General features: G+C 43.3%; 1 protein-coding gene across 1 annotated transcript in view; it reads left to right on the top strand.

The window, feature by feature from the left end:
- The window catches only part of RALGAPA2 (Ral GTPase activating protein catalytic subunit alpha 2), a 368955-nt gene that overhangs the window by 277660 nt on the left and 76319 nt on the right, over nucleotides 1-14976 (top strand). The window lies entirely within an intron of this gene.

The raw sequence follows: 14976 nt of genomic DNA on the forward strand, positions 1-14976 counted from the left end.
CAACTTTTGTTTCACACACTAGGATGTTTTCCTATAGTCTATAATTCTTCCCCTACTAGCTACTGTCCAATAATCGGTACACATTTAAAGATACCATATCAGATTTCTTTTTCTATACCTCTACCTCTCACACCCAAACTGAGGCCTTTATGTCATACTTTCCATATCTAGCCTGCAATGGGTGACCTTGCACTCATTTGACACTCTAGATCTTTCTCCTCTGCAGACTCCAATTACCTCCCTCTCCCACCTCTGCTATTTAAAAACTCCTAGAGAACGGTATAAAACAGTGGTGTAGTCCCTTCTTGAATATAATTTTAGACTTACTCCCAGTGCCTCGATGCATTCTTTAGTCCATAGACCTAGTTTTACTCCATTCCAGTCTACAGTCTCCCTGGGCAGGAAGCATATGGAAACAATCATAGGTTTTCTTTAGGCCTGTTAGATGCTTGGGCTCACTCTCCACCTCTTGAACTCAGCTCCCTAATCACCTTTGAGTCATTTACACCCTTCTTTTTAGCATTACTTTATTTTGTAGTAAGTTGATAGGGACAACAGTTTTAATTTTTTACTTCTAATTTACAAAATCAATCAATGGCATTTATTGAGCACTTACTGTGTGCTCTACTAAGAGCTTGGGAGAGTATAGTGGAACAGAGTCATAGTTAGACACATTCCCTGCCCACAGTGAGCAGAATAAAATTAGGAGTTCAAATTAACTGTTGTGGAAAGTATGTTCCAAACTGTTTGAGCTTAATGGATTTGTAGGCGGTTTCATCTCAATTGAAAGCAGTGTTGCTTAGTGGATAGAGCATGGGCCTGAGCATCAGAAGGGCTTGAATTCTAATTGTGACTCTGCCACTTGTTTGCTGTGTTACCTTGGGTAAGTCACTTAACTTCTCTGTGCCTCAGTTGCCTCATCTGTAAAATGGGGATTAAGACTGTGAGCCCCATGTGGGTCATGGACTGTGTCCAACCTAATTAGCTGGTATCTACCCCCAAACTTAGTTCAGTACCTGCCACATAGTAAATGCTTAACAAGTACCATTAAAAAAATGGAATTTTGCTGTGAGTGCACTAGGATAAAACTTGTGTAAATACTGTCAGTTGTTCTTTGTGACTTGTAATTCCTTCAATTCAAAAAGAGGAAGGCAAAAAAATACCTCCCCCCATTAAAAAAAATACAGTTACAACTCAGATACAACAGTGAGAAATTTCGTATGAACTCTGGAAGGCGATGAAAGATAATGGAATTTAATTTCTAACCCTGGTTTTAGGTTTCAGGTATTTCAAATAGTCTTATTAAAATTGATCTTGCTTTGCTGCTAGGGCACCAGGTCAGAGGTGTTAATACAGTATGGCTAAGTTGTGGCTGTTTAGGTGAATGCACTGGGTCCTGGATTTGAAGCCTCCATCACTTTCTGATTCTGGAACCGTTGTTAACACTCTGGGTCTGGACACATCACATAACCTGTCAGTGACTGTAAGATGGGATGATAATGTGGACCTCCTGCTGTCTCTCTGAGCCCAATTTCTCCACTTCTCACCCCCCTCCCCCTCCCCGTAAAATGGGATAATAATGCCGGCCTCCTGCTGCCTCTAAGGCACAGTATGAGAATTCATTCTGTTGATGATTAAATCTGTAAAGCACTTTCAGCTGTTCAGAAAGAGAATATATATCAATACTAGATATTCATGGGGGTGTCATTTTGTCAATTAGGAGGTTCAGAATGACTGAATGCGTTTCCATAAAGCTATCGAGGAACAGTGCTTCAGGGTTGAGTATGAGTCAATCGTGACAAAGGGTTCCTTACTTGATAGTCGTATTCCCACCATCAGCAGCTATGAAAATCATAAGAATACAATCAGCCCCAGGATTTCTTCCTATTCTGGACTGCTCCCCAAGCCTCCACCCTATACCATTATAATTCAGTATCTAGCATCATTGTGTCCAAGCTGGAGAAGGTGAGAGAAAGAGAGGGATCTTTTGTATTCAAAGATGATGCCATTAGGGATACATTTTACCACTGCATGAGTATGGCGGAAAGGGCCAAGCTTCTTGTGTGAAAGACCCTACCGCGGTGTGCACGCCAGAAGATTATTGCCCGTTGAACTGACGTTTGCCATTTGAAGCATCTGGTGCTGTTTTCAGTCTTGTTTCTTCCTCTTGGCCCACAAAGAGCTGCTCCTTTCTTGATTCTATTATGCCAGCCTGGTCTGTCTGCCACAGTTATCTCCCAATATTCAGCTGTCATTCCACACTTCCGAGGGCTGCACGACACTGAATCCCAAGCTCTCCCTCCTCCATAGCCTCATTAATGGCAACCAAGTTGATGGTAACCCAGATTATTTCAATGGAATGACACGTATCATAATAGTCTGGATAGTGGACTCCCTTATGGTAAATAAATAGCCATAATCCTAACATTCGCTAGGTCAAAATAAATGGCACATTCAACAATGTATGAGGTTAAAGTAGACCCATTAGCCTACCTCCTTAACATCAGCATCTTGGTTGGTACATTCTAGCACCACTCCTGGAAAAAAAATTAGAAAAAAATGTACAGAATATCCCACTGCCCTTGGGATGGGCCTTTAGCAAGTAGATGACCCAGGATGATGGTCTGTTGATCTCCGAAATGGTAGCAGTGATGTTTAGTGATGCCCTGGGATGATTTGGCAGCTATATTCAAGAATGTACTACTCATAATGATTGGGGAGAGGTCTAGGAAGGGCACCCTCAGCAGAGTCAATCTCATTCACAGCAGGACCAGGTTGGGTCAGTTTAACATTAATAATAATAATGTTGGTATTTGTTAAGCGCTTACTATGTGCAGAGCACTGTTCTAAGTGCTGGGGTAGATACAGGGTAATCAGGTTGTCCCACATGAGGCTCACAGTCTTCTTCCCCATTTTACAGATGAGGTAACTGAGGCACAGAGAAGTTAAGTGACTTGCCCACAATCACACAGCTGACAGGAGGCAGAGCCGGGATTCGAACCCATGACCTCTGGCTCCCAAGCCTGGGCTCTTTCCACTAAGCCACACTGCTTCTGGCTCTAACCATAGAAGAAACAACCAGCGCATCATGTCAGCCTCCTTGCTGACCTCCCTGCCTCCTGTCACTCCCCACTCCTATCCATACTCTGTTGTGATGCCTGAATCATTTTCCTTCAAAAACATTCAGAACATGTTTTACAACTCTTCAAGAAACTCCAGTGGTTGCCCATCCATCTCCACATTAAACAAAAACTTCTCACCATTGGCTTTAAAGCATTTAATCACCTTGCCCCCTCCTAGTCCACTAGTGTTGGGCAGAGATTGTCTCTCTTTAGTGCTGACTTGTACTCTCCTACTACAACCCAGCCCACACATTTTGTTCCTCTAATGCTAACCTTCTCACCATACCTTGATCTCATCTATCTCACCACCCACCTCTCATCCACATCCCACCTCTGGCCTGGAACACCCTCCCTCCTCATATCAGACAGATAATTGCTCTTCCCCACTTCAAAACCTTATTGAAGGCACATCTCCTCCAAAAAGTTTTCCCTGTCTAAGCCCTCTTCTCCTTTTCCCTCATTCCCTTCTGCATCACTCTTACTTGCTCCTTCATTCATCCTTCCTCCCATCCCCACAGCACATATGTATATAACTGTAATGTATTTATTTATCTATTCATTTATATTAATATCTTTCTCCCCCTCTACTCTGAGCTTGTTGTGGGCAGGAATGTGTCTGTGTGTTGTTATAGTATATTCTTCCAAGAGCTCAGTACAGTGTTTGCACATAGTGAGCGCTCAAATGCGATTGAATGAAAGAATGAATCATGTAGCATGGGGGCTCTAGGGTGACAATGATAACAGCGGTTATCAAGAAATCATGGCACTTTGGGGCACATAAATGACCAGATACAGAGTCGACATCAGCTACTAAACAAAACCAGACTCCCTGCTGAAGTCTGGAAATACCTTCTTCATTCATTCATTCAATTGTATTTATTGAGCATTTACTGTGTGCAGAGCACTGTACTAAGCACAACAGTACAGTACAACAGCAGACACATTCTCTACCCTTCTTCAAGAAAGGTATCTCCATTTCAGAATATCATCTTCTAACCACTGAATATCCAAACAGGCAGTGTGTACTCAGGGGCCACCCGGATCCCCCCTGTAGCCCAAGATGGCAATTGGTGACCAAATATACCTGCCATTGCAACTATCATCAGCTCATTTGCCTCAGCACTGATAGAGATCAGTCAAGCGAAAGGAAAATTCTGTGAGGATCTTGACAGATTTACTAGAAATAAATCTATATTTACCAACTCCTCAGATACAGTTCATTGCATTCAGAAGGCACTCAATAAACACTACTACCGAGGTAGCCCCAATCCGCTGGGGATAATAACTGTGGTATCTGTTAAGCGCTTACTATTTGTCAAGCACCTTTCTATGCGTTGGATTAGATACAAGATCTTCAGGTCCCAGATGGCGCTCACATTCTGAGGAAGGAGGGCGTTCAGGTCTTGAATCCCCATTTTGCAGATGAGGGAACTGAGGCAAAGAGAAGGTAGGTGACTTGCCCAGGGTCACACGGCATAAAGTGGCAGAGTGATCCCGGGACATTTTATAGCCATGAGTGAGCAGAAGAGCCGAGACACAGAGAAAGACATCGGTCCACCCAGGAGCAGAAAACTGAAACGACGCAATGATGGGACCGCCGGGTCTGGACTGGGAAAGTCAGTACCTTGGTAGATCTCAAATCCACAGATATATTTCTGTAAAGATCCCTAATGCAAGCCCAGAGCTGAGCAAAACTGCAGGGTGTAGTTTTGCCCCTTCCCTACTATGTAAGCTTATACAATAATTAACATTTACATATATAACAGATAACATTTAGAATCTGCACTGGGAATACAAAACACTTTTAGGGTTACGATTATTCACAGGCCCAGACTATCTAAAAATCTGTGAATGTCCAAATTCCACACATGATTTTGACCTAAGCCTTGCCAGTTTTTATATCTTTAGCCAAATCTACTGTAGGGGAATGAAGGAGGACTCGTCTTATAGAGTTAAATGATCTCGGGGTCAAGATTCATTTTGAAGTCGCCAAGACCTAATCGCATATCTTCTTTTTTTTTTTGCTTTTAATCATATGCAGATCTTATGCAGATCCTATGCATGTCAGTAACATGCATGCAGTGCCTGTGGAAAGTGATCTGCATCCCTTAGTCCAGGAGCTTTTAAGACCCTGGCAGCCCCATGCAAATAATGGCAGCTGAAGTCACTTGTCAGAAAGTCTGTAAACTCTGGTTACAGCTGCACTTGTCAGTAGCTTTAAGGGAAGTGTAATCAGCCACAGAGATTAATTTGCATCTCAATTAGAAAAGAGTCAGGAGGAAGCACTAGGGTCTTTTGCTAGAAGGTTGGGGAAGAAATCTCATCAGGCACAAAAGCCTCCCAACCCTCAGTACTCCAGCTGAGTGGAGGACAATATCTGAGGGTTAGTTACCATGGGGACTAGAAGCCTGCTGAGCCACAGAAGAATCTAGGGTTTGCACTGTAATCATTTGGTCATGATGACACAAATTCCACTGTTGTTCCCAAATACATTTGGATATTAGAAAGCTGTTAGAAACATGGAAACAGTCTCTCTGTCGAAAAGCGGGCAAGAGTGCCGTTCCTGGGGCTAACTCTAATTTTTGTTGTCTTAGCGCTGTGTTGTGCAGGATGATTCAGAATGTAGAAAGTTATGCAAAAAATGAAAGTATTTTTATCTCTGGCATGCGGAGTTACTTGTGTCTACCGCACTCTACCGTTATCCATGTTTCCGCCACACCCGTCATCATTGCATGATCAAGAATAAGAGCAAAATAAGGGGGAAACAGAAATGCAGTCGTTTCTCCCGGGGGGGCAGGGCCGGTGGGGGGGGATTCATATTCTGAACTAATGCATATGTGAACCTACTGATGAAAACCTAAGCATGGCACCATTGACAAGTAAGCTAATGCCTTCAGGGCTGACATTTTATGGTTTTCATCTGTTACACTGCCTCAGAAGTTACTCCTGAACCTTGTTTTCAGAATAGTTCTTTGAAACATCCTGAAATATCTGGACTTATGTCTTCAAGTTAGCCAGTGCCCAAGTTGCGTGATGGGGCGTTTACATGGGCCCAGTTACTGCTATTTCTAGCAAATAGCTACAGGAAATCCACCCCAGTGATCTTTAAGGGGAGAGCTTTATTGTCCTTTGAGAGTTAGGTTTTTTGTGATAATTATTAACTTATTTTTGTTTTAATGGTATTAAGCGCTGGGGTAGATGCAGGCCATTCAGGTCAGAAACAGTCCATGACCTCCACATGGGGCTCACTGTCTTAATCCCCATTTTACAGAAGTAGTAACTGAGGCACAGAGAAGTTAAGTGAGCTGCCTGAGGTCACGCAGCAGACAAATGCAAGAGTTGGGATTAGAACCCAGGTCCTACTGACTCCCAGTCCCATGCTCTATCAACTAGGCCACACCGCTTCTCATATGTAATTTGTATATATTATTCATATATATGATTCCATAGTAGGAAGACAGAAAGCCCTCCAGGAATACATAATACACTTTTGAAACTGTAGAGATAGGAGCCGAATTTTTTTTAATTTGCATTTCAAAACGTTCTTCCAGCTTCCAAAAGGGAAAAAACCTCTTCAAAGTATCCTCCTTGAGGGCCCACAGACTGAACCGGTGTATCACAGCTAGGCTTCAGAACGTCTTCATCTAATATTAATCAAATTCCCATTTACTAGTTGTCAGTACCGTGTTGAGAGAAGCGTTACCCTCTGATCGGCATCCCCACTGCATGATTTAGAGATTCAGGATGCTCTGTTTGAGAGTGAGACTTTCCATTACTCACATCTCCAAGAAGAATCCCAAAGCCGTTGCAGTTAAGGGGCTTGCGGAGCTACGAGGGGACAAAGCATACACGTCTAAATGGGTGCCCTTCTGTGCTGGGTCTGTTTCTCTCTGGGCAGCAATCTCTCAACAGATTTTGGCTGTACATAGTTGTAATGGTAATTCTTGAATTCATTAGTGAGTGAAACAAAAGTCTCACTGGGAGCAGTGCACTTCTGTAGTAGCTTGTGCTTAAGGAAAGGCAAAATCCCATTATTATGGTCTTAAGGAGACACTCCTTTGAATTACTCTAATGAAATTTTGCAGTTTTAGAAACTTAGGTAATGCTGCAACTGGAGTATTACATTGAAATGCTGCCTACATAATTTTGTCGCAAAGCACTCTGCTCTGACTTCATTGTGGCAGGATTGGAAAAACTCTCCACTCACCCTCCCCCCAACATTATTTGTACATGGGATTTCCATTTTCCCCCCATCTCTATGTTTCCCCGTCTATCCAACAACTCTGGCTTCCAAATGGCAGCCACAATAACTCTTCATTTCATATTTTCAGAATAGGATTCACTTCTTGCTTTTCCCTCCAACTTAGAGAGGCCGTGTCTGTAATTCCTTACGGCTTTCATTTCAATTTCCTCAATGTTCAACTTCCTACTTCCAAAGATTCCAGAGATATATTCTTTCACTTGACAGGGCCTTCTCATTTTTACAACCTGCCACTGCATTTGAAAGGATCCAAGAAAGTCAAAGCCTCACTGGAATAAATCATAAAGCCATAAATCCTGTTAAGTCATTTGCAATTTTGTGTTCTAAAAAGGGCCCTCAATGTGCTGCTTCAGGCTATCGTATTCAAGAAATCAGCTGGGTGAATTCTTTGCTCGGGATTAAAGTTGGTGTTTAGAATTTGAAATTTTTCTCGGCTCTCCCCATGTTGGTAACCTTAGTCATTTTTGACTTTCCATTCTAATGTGGAAGGGAAAAGGCCACTTCCAAATCACCCAAGCTTCCTTGACATGTACTTTGAAAAAGAGGCTCCAGGATTGCTAGCCGGCAGCCAAATGGAGCTGTCCAGCTCTAAACTCCAGAGAGTACAAAGCTGCTGTCTCACCTCCCGGTAATTTGCCTACTGAGAGGAGTGGAGGCATATCAGAGCATATTGGGCTGAAAGACAAATGTGCACCCTGAAGTCCAAGATTCATACCTCCACAAAGCAAGCCCCGGCACGCAGCTGATGAGAGTCGAAATTTGCAAGCAGAGTTCCAGGATTCCCCCAGGGCTGACTTTTCAAAGGCAAATGAGGAGCTTTTGCAACTTGATTCCTGGGCAACTTTTGACAGTTGTTCTGAGAATAATAAACCAGATGGACAGAATAGATTTTGGTGTCTCCCTCCAAACTGCCATCCTCAGTGGAATTCGAAAGTCGGAGTAGGGTTTAAAAGGAGGAACCGTTGCCCCAGATGATCATCTAATCTTGGGTGCGGTGGGACCGTTTTTAACTAGAAGCAGCTACAAATCTCTGTCTTGTTGCATTCATTTTTATAGGAGCATAGCAGTGGAGGAAGGAAAATGAATTTGTTGTGATATATTTTTAATTTAAGGGATAGCACATTCTCTGAATCCCAAGTAGTGGATTTTATACCTAATGGGAGACAGTGCTCCTGCATTTTAACCATGTTGAGAATATTAGGTGTCCAGAGCCTTAGAAGACGACTCATCGGCAGGCTGCGTTGCATGTAAAGGAAAGGGGAAATCTTGGCATCTCAGATCAGGAGCTCCCCCAGAAATAACTTGTGGCGATTCTGGAGTACAGGGATAACATTGCCTTCTGTCCAATGGAGTACGTGTCTGCTCAAATCCCAACTGCCCAGGTTAAAAAAGAGACCATTTGTGGTCAGAAACTTCACTGGCAGGGTTCAGAGACAGGAATGGTGTTGAATTTGCTAGGAAATCTTTCCGGATCATTTCTCCTTCCAGAAAGAAATGGAGTGACGATATTTCTAAACAGTGCTCCACTTTTAATTTTTTCTCATACCAATACTTATGGATTTGAGAAAATAACTTCAACCAAAATATGGCTTCATGGTCTCTGCGGTGCCTTACATTCCAGACTTGTCTAGCTGTCTTCCCTAAATTGAAGAAAGCCAAATGGCCATAATCTTTGGTCCCGTTCCTGGCCATCTTGCTTTCAGAGCTTGTCCTCTGTAATTGACTGGACAATGAATCACTATTTTCAGGGTTTATTTTACTGCATCTTAGCTCATAAATACACAGTTTAAAAGGCTTGGCATGTTAAATGTGCTGCTTTCACTCAGCAGACTTCACCTTGTTGCATACCCAAAGACAAGTGATTTTACGTGAAGTTGGATGTTTATGCTTTATCGTGGCATTTTTGCATTTTCCTATATTTGTCTTTCATTATGGCTGTAAGTCTGGTTGGAAGACCATAATGATCCCAAATACCATCTGGAAGACTTCAGCATATCTAAAAGGGAAGCATTAGATACAATATCTTCTTTTCAGTGCACCTGCCATGGCTGTGTCAGCTTTTAGTACGTTAATAACTGGGAACCTCGGTGATTTTTCTTCAGAAAAACAAACCTGAACCTTCTGGAATTAGTAGGTGTTCATGTGTCATTGTAAATTGTGACAGTGTTGAGGAAACTCCGCTTTCCTTTTGAAAAAGTATTTTGCCAAGATTTTACGTGTGCATCTTTGAGTCATCTATACTCCTAATGTGTGTCCCCTTGGCATTTCATATCCTATTTAAACATTATCAGGCAATATCAATTTTCCCTATGTTGGTTTTAGAGGGATGTCTTCCTAAACCAATTGTAATTAGCAAGTTAGACAAACCAATATACCTGAGAAAAATTCATAATAATAATGATATGACTGCAATTCACTAGTACAACTCATTCACATAGGAAAACAATGGGAATATCAAGAGGAACAGGTGAATGATGAGGAGAGAGTAGCCACTGGATTTCCCGACTCTTCAGAAATTTGAACCTGAATGTCAAATTTTTTTATTAGAGATTTTTAGACAAATTTGTTTAAAACTAGTTGGGATTTACTGGCCTTGTTTGAATCTTGCTGACCATCCTTAGGGCTATGTTGGGACATAGCGTGGCACCTCTGGACTTCCTTGCCTCTGTAGTTATATTTCTACTAGTAAACCCCCATCCAGCACCTCTTTGATTATAAATTAAACCCGGATAATCCCTACTGGCCCTTAACTCTTTGTGCAATGGTTGTGGACCACAAAACTGGAAAGGTTATTGCCTCCCAGCCAGCTGTTGAGTTGGAATCTGATTCCATACTCAAGAAGAGAACAAAATCTTTGAAGAAGAGAAGCAGCATGGCTTAGTGGATAGAGCACAGGCCTAGGAGTCAGGAAGACTTGTGTTCTAATCCCAGCTCTGCCACATTTCTGCTGTGACCTTGGGCAAGTCACTTCACTTCTCTGGGTCTAAATTCCCTCATCTGTACAATGGGGATTAAGACTGTGAGTCCATTGTGGGACCTGACTGTGTATAAACTCATTACCTCGTATCTACCCCAGCGCTCAGAATAGTGCCAGGTGTGAAGTAAGTGCTTAACAAATACCATTTTAAAAATAAGATTTGATGATAGTGTAAACTCATTATGGGCAGGAACCGTGTCTGCTAACTCCGCTCTATTGTACTCTTCCAAGCACTTAGTTCAGTTCCCTGTGCATAGTTAGCACTCACGTATCGATGATGGTGGTGACATCTATGGCTCGATTACGGTGCTACTTTGTCAACTGAGGCGATTCTTTGGCTGAGTTCTAAACCCTGAAAATAAGAGGCTCTGAAGATCAAAGTGTCAGCTAGAGTTTAGTTTAAAATGCTGCTCCCTTGCCACTACGTCGTCGTCATCATGAATGGTGTTTATTGAGCTCTCTATGCAGAGTAGTGTACTAAGCGCTTGAGAGAGTTGGTAGACACATTCCCCGCCCACAAAGACCTTGCAGTCTAGAACGGGAGATGTTATAAACAAATACAGCCTACATTTACCTGGGTCTCTTCTATCAGTGTAGCAGAGTTGGGAGTTTTTCTATAAACCAGGCAGTCCCCTAGGGCTCTCACAGGCCTCGTTATTTCTGCCTTCCATTCCCCCTCCTATTCCTGCTCTCTAAAACCTCACCTTCCCATCCCTACTGCATCGCAGTGGTGGAAATCAAGACCGTTATTCTCTTCAGGCTACAGTGATCCTTTCAGAAAGAATAAAATTCTTGCAAATATATCTGTTCCGTTTGAACAATTTATTTGACAAGGCATCTGACTGTTTTTGGCTGAAACGATCAGTTCTGCCGCTTCAACAAGTCTGGAGTAGGTGTCTGTTGCTCTGCCTTCTAAAATGCTCCCAATTTCCCATGCCATCTCCAGGATCTCTCTTAGTTACCGCGACCGGTGATCACGAGGCAGCTTGGAGTCTGAGACTGAAACATTTGGTCCATTCTCACCAATCTCTGTTGTGCCCTGATGAACATTACAGTAACTGTAATAGGTGGTGTAAAGGAGCACTGACCTTCATTTTGAAGTGCAGTTTCCCTGCTGCAGTAGATCGATAGTTTAGCTGTCTGTCTCCGCTGCTTACCTTCCGTTCTCACAGTAAGAATCTTCTGCAGGCAGCAATCGATAGTTCTAATCTGTTCCAGCCTGTAATAAGTCATGCGAGGCAAAGCTTTTAGGTGACATTACAAGGGATCGTGGAGGCGGCTTTCCGACTCTCGTTCGTAGTAAACCTGTGGACTTGCAGAGATATGTGCTGCATTCCATTTGTAGCACCTTCAACTTCATGGAATATCCTCCAAAGCATCCAACTATTGAAGCTTCTTTCAGGGGGAGCTAACTAGCAACTTGGCTTTTAATTCCGAGTCTACATTGGGTGCCAGTATCTGTTCTTTATCTATATGTTATGGTCTTTTGCCCTTAAGGCACACCCCTTCTCTTGCCAAACTGACTTTTATTTCATCTGCTCTTTCGAACCGCATCCCTGGGAGGGGGCCGGTGGACAGTGTGCATCTCACTGGGCAGCCCTAGGGCTCAAGAGGGGACCACCCCTCTCCGTTCAGTTTGTAAAATAGTTTTTGGGTTTTCTCCTCTCTCCAGTAGTAATGGAAAGGAGTCCATTAAACTCAGAAATGCAAGTTAATCATAGTGGACCCTCTTTACCCTTCCGTGGTCTACTGAACTTCCTCTTCTCCGGTCCTTGCCTCGGGTGTTGACCTCACTGCAGCAGAAACTAAATTTGTCTTTAATCTCAGCTGACAGAGAGCTCTGAGACATTATATGGGAGATGGGACCAGGGGGGAGCTTCCCAGATAATGCTCTCCTCATGAGACCCCAAAATACCGACAAGATCAAAAGTCGAGTGCTTCTGGGGGTGACTTTCTCCGTTATGCTCTCTAATTCATGATCTAAATTGCTATTCTGATTCTTTGATTTAGCTCTTATTCTCTAGCTTCTGGCTTTTAAACTAAGTAAAGCATTCTGGGTTGTTCTTCCAGACAGCTTTTGGGGGACCTGTGGGACCACTGGCCCATAGAAATTGTTACCATCTCCTTCTCCATCTTTCTCAACTCAGGGAATCCAAGAAGCTGCGTGTGGGCTTCAGTATTCTTCCCAGTTTCTCCCCCAGGGTCGCTGTGTGGTCTGTCCAGGACTTGGCAATTCTAGTCTTTTCCCCTTTCTCGATCTCCTCTGGCATGGAGTACGAATGCCTTTGCTTTTATAACTCTCACTCACTTACCCTCCCTCCTCCAAAGCCCTAATCTTGGGTCATCTAAGGGGGCAGTAAGATGCTCTCGGGAAGTGAACTCTGTTTTCAGGGCAATGTTCATTTCCCTGAATGGAAGAGCTCATCACCGAATGCCTCCTTGGCCCCCTGTAAACCGTTTCTTCTCGGCAAAGTCTTGATTGGACAGGCTCAGCCACAGATGGGGCCTGAGTGGTTTGATAAGAAAGAGGAATAGGGAGATTTTAAATTAGTTAGCAAACCCAGATTGCCTCGTAAACTTTCTGTAATTAAAGAGTTAAAAGATTTAAAGATGAAATGAGAATTTTTTTTTGTTTTCCCTTCAGAGATGGGGAGGCCCATTCAAAGCAAGCCCCATTAAATTATTAATGCAGGTCTGGCCGAAGTGAGGGAGAGAATTTGCTTCTCCAGATATGCGAGGAAGCAGACAGTGGGCTGTTTTTAATGGGTTTTTGCTGTTAGTAAGTACACCCGAGCTCAATTCTCCCAAATCTTATGGTCCGTGTCACTTCGGTTCTGCCAGGTAACATGGACTGGAGCTTTGGTAAACTTTGTCAGATCCCCTTCTTGCCCGACTTAAACCCATGTCCCGGCTCTGCCGAGCCTTCAGGATGACACCAGAGTTGTCAGGAGTCCAGCACCTGAGAGGAAACATCAAACTGCGATTACTGGACCCAATCTAAAATTTAATACGTTCGAGGGCAATGGTGGGTGTTTGGGCCAGAATGGAACTGAAGAGCTCAGAGCACTTTAGTTCACTAGGCCTAATTGTTGCAGCAGTCAAGGTTACTCTTTGAAGGTAAGCCCGGCACGTTGAGAGAAGTAATTCTCTCACAGCACTACGAGGGGGCCGTTGACTACATTACTGGATACACTGCTGAAGTGCACTACCTGGCCCCTGAGAGTTCCCCCAAAATGCCTGCTCTCTACTCCTGTAGACCGATGGCTAAGCATTCTCGTCACATGAAGGGATGAAATGCTTTTAGATCCCAGAGGGTGCCAAAAGGCTTCATGCATATCTCAGCCTTTCTCGGGGACTCTCTCAGCATTCCTTTTTCACCTCTATTTCCATGGTTGCACATTTTCTCCCCACTAAAAGCATCCCTCCCTCACAGGGGAAAATAATTTCTTCATTTTACACTGAGGAAACCAGAGGCCTCCGGAAGCGACACAACCTAGCTTCGGGTCCTCTGACAGGATGGTGCCAGAATCAAGACTGGAGCTCAGGACCCCGGTTCCTAGGTCTTGACTCGCAGTCAAAGACCTCTGCTGTGGGTTCTAGAAATCCATTCCCCTCTTCAGTCTAGGCAGCCAGCTCCCTTAGTCTTCTGAGCAGTGCGGCGGGGCGACATTCATTTCAGTGTGACATCTTGATCCTCAAAAAAGACCCAAAAAAACCCCACACAATTTTTCATGTTTCCTAGGTGGTCCCTAATTCTTCTGTTTGTAATTGACTAGGAGCTCTTCCTGAACTGCATTTTAAAGCTACAGGGAAGTCATAAATAGCAGCGTGTCTTTTTAATGAAAGAGAATTCGAGGAATCAGTAAATTACCCTTTCCAGGCCCAAGTTGGAAGAGCTTGAAAATTCAGATTGCCGCTCCCCACCTCCCCGCCCCCCCACCTTAAAGCTTGCATTGTCAGCTCACCCCGGCTCATTAGCATTCTAGCTTGGTAGGACCGTTGCTTCTTGCTAGCTTACCAGCTGTTCCTGCTGCTAGTTACAATGTCTGATGTGTTCAGATCACTGGGTTCCTGTACTCACCACAGAGAGGAGACAGCCCTTCCACTGGGGATACCCACGTGTCTGCCTGTCAGCAATGGCACCGAATAAAGTAATAGGTCCTCGCATGGCATATGGTGTCTGGATTCATACAAGATGCAAAACTATTCTGCCACTAATGCACAATGACTCATAGCATTGCTAATTTTTCTAACAAAAGCCCACTTCCACACCCACACTTTTAACCCCTCGGGCTAAAAAGTCTTTAGTTTCTAAGCTGTGGAAATGTAAGTCGGGGGCTGCTAGATCAATATATGAAATGTGTTACACTTATTAAAAACATATGAAAGCCCCAGCTTTGTTTTTCCGTTTGGGTCATTTCGAATTTATAGATCATTTCTCTAACTCTAGGAGAAACAGATTTTTCTGCTTAAACTTTGATTCCTTTTCTCACGTTGGAAGAGGTCATTATTCTTCTACCAGTTCTGAAGATTGATTTTTTTCAACGAGTATTAGAAAATCAGTTGGAGATCAATCTGTACATTCACAGAACATTTGAAACCTTATTTCGTAAGAA

This window comes from Ornithorhynchus anatinus, chromosome 1 (genome assembly GCF_004115215.2).
Source record: "Ornithorhynchus anatinus isolate Pmale09 chromosome 1, mOrnAna1.pri.v4, whole genome shotgun sequence".
NCBI lineage: Eukaryota > Metazoa > Chordata > Mammalia > Monotremata > Ornithorhynchidae > Ornithorhynchus > Ornithorhynchus anatinus.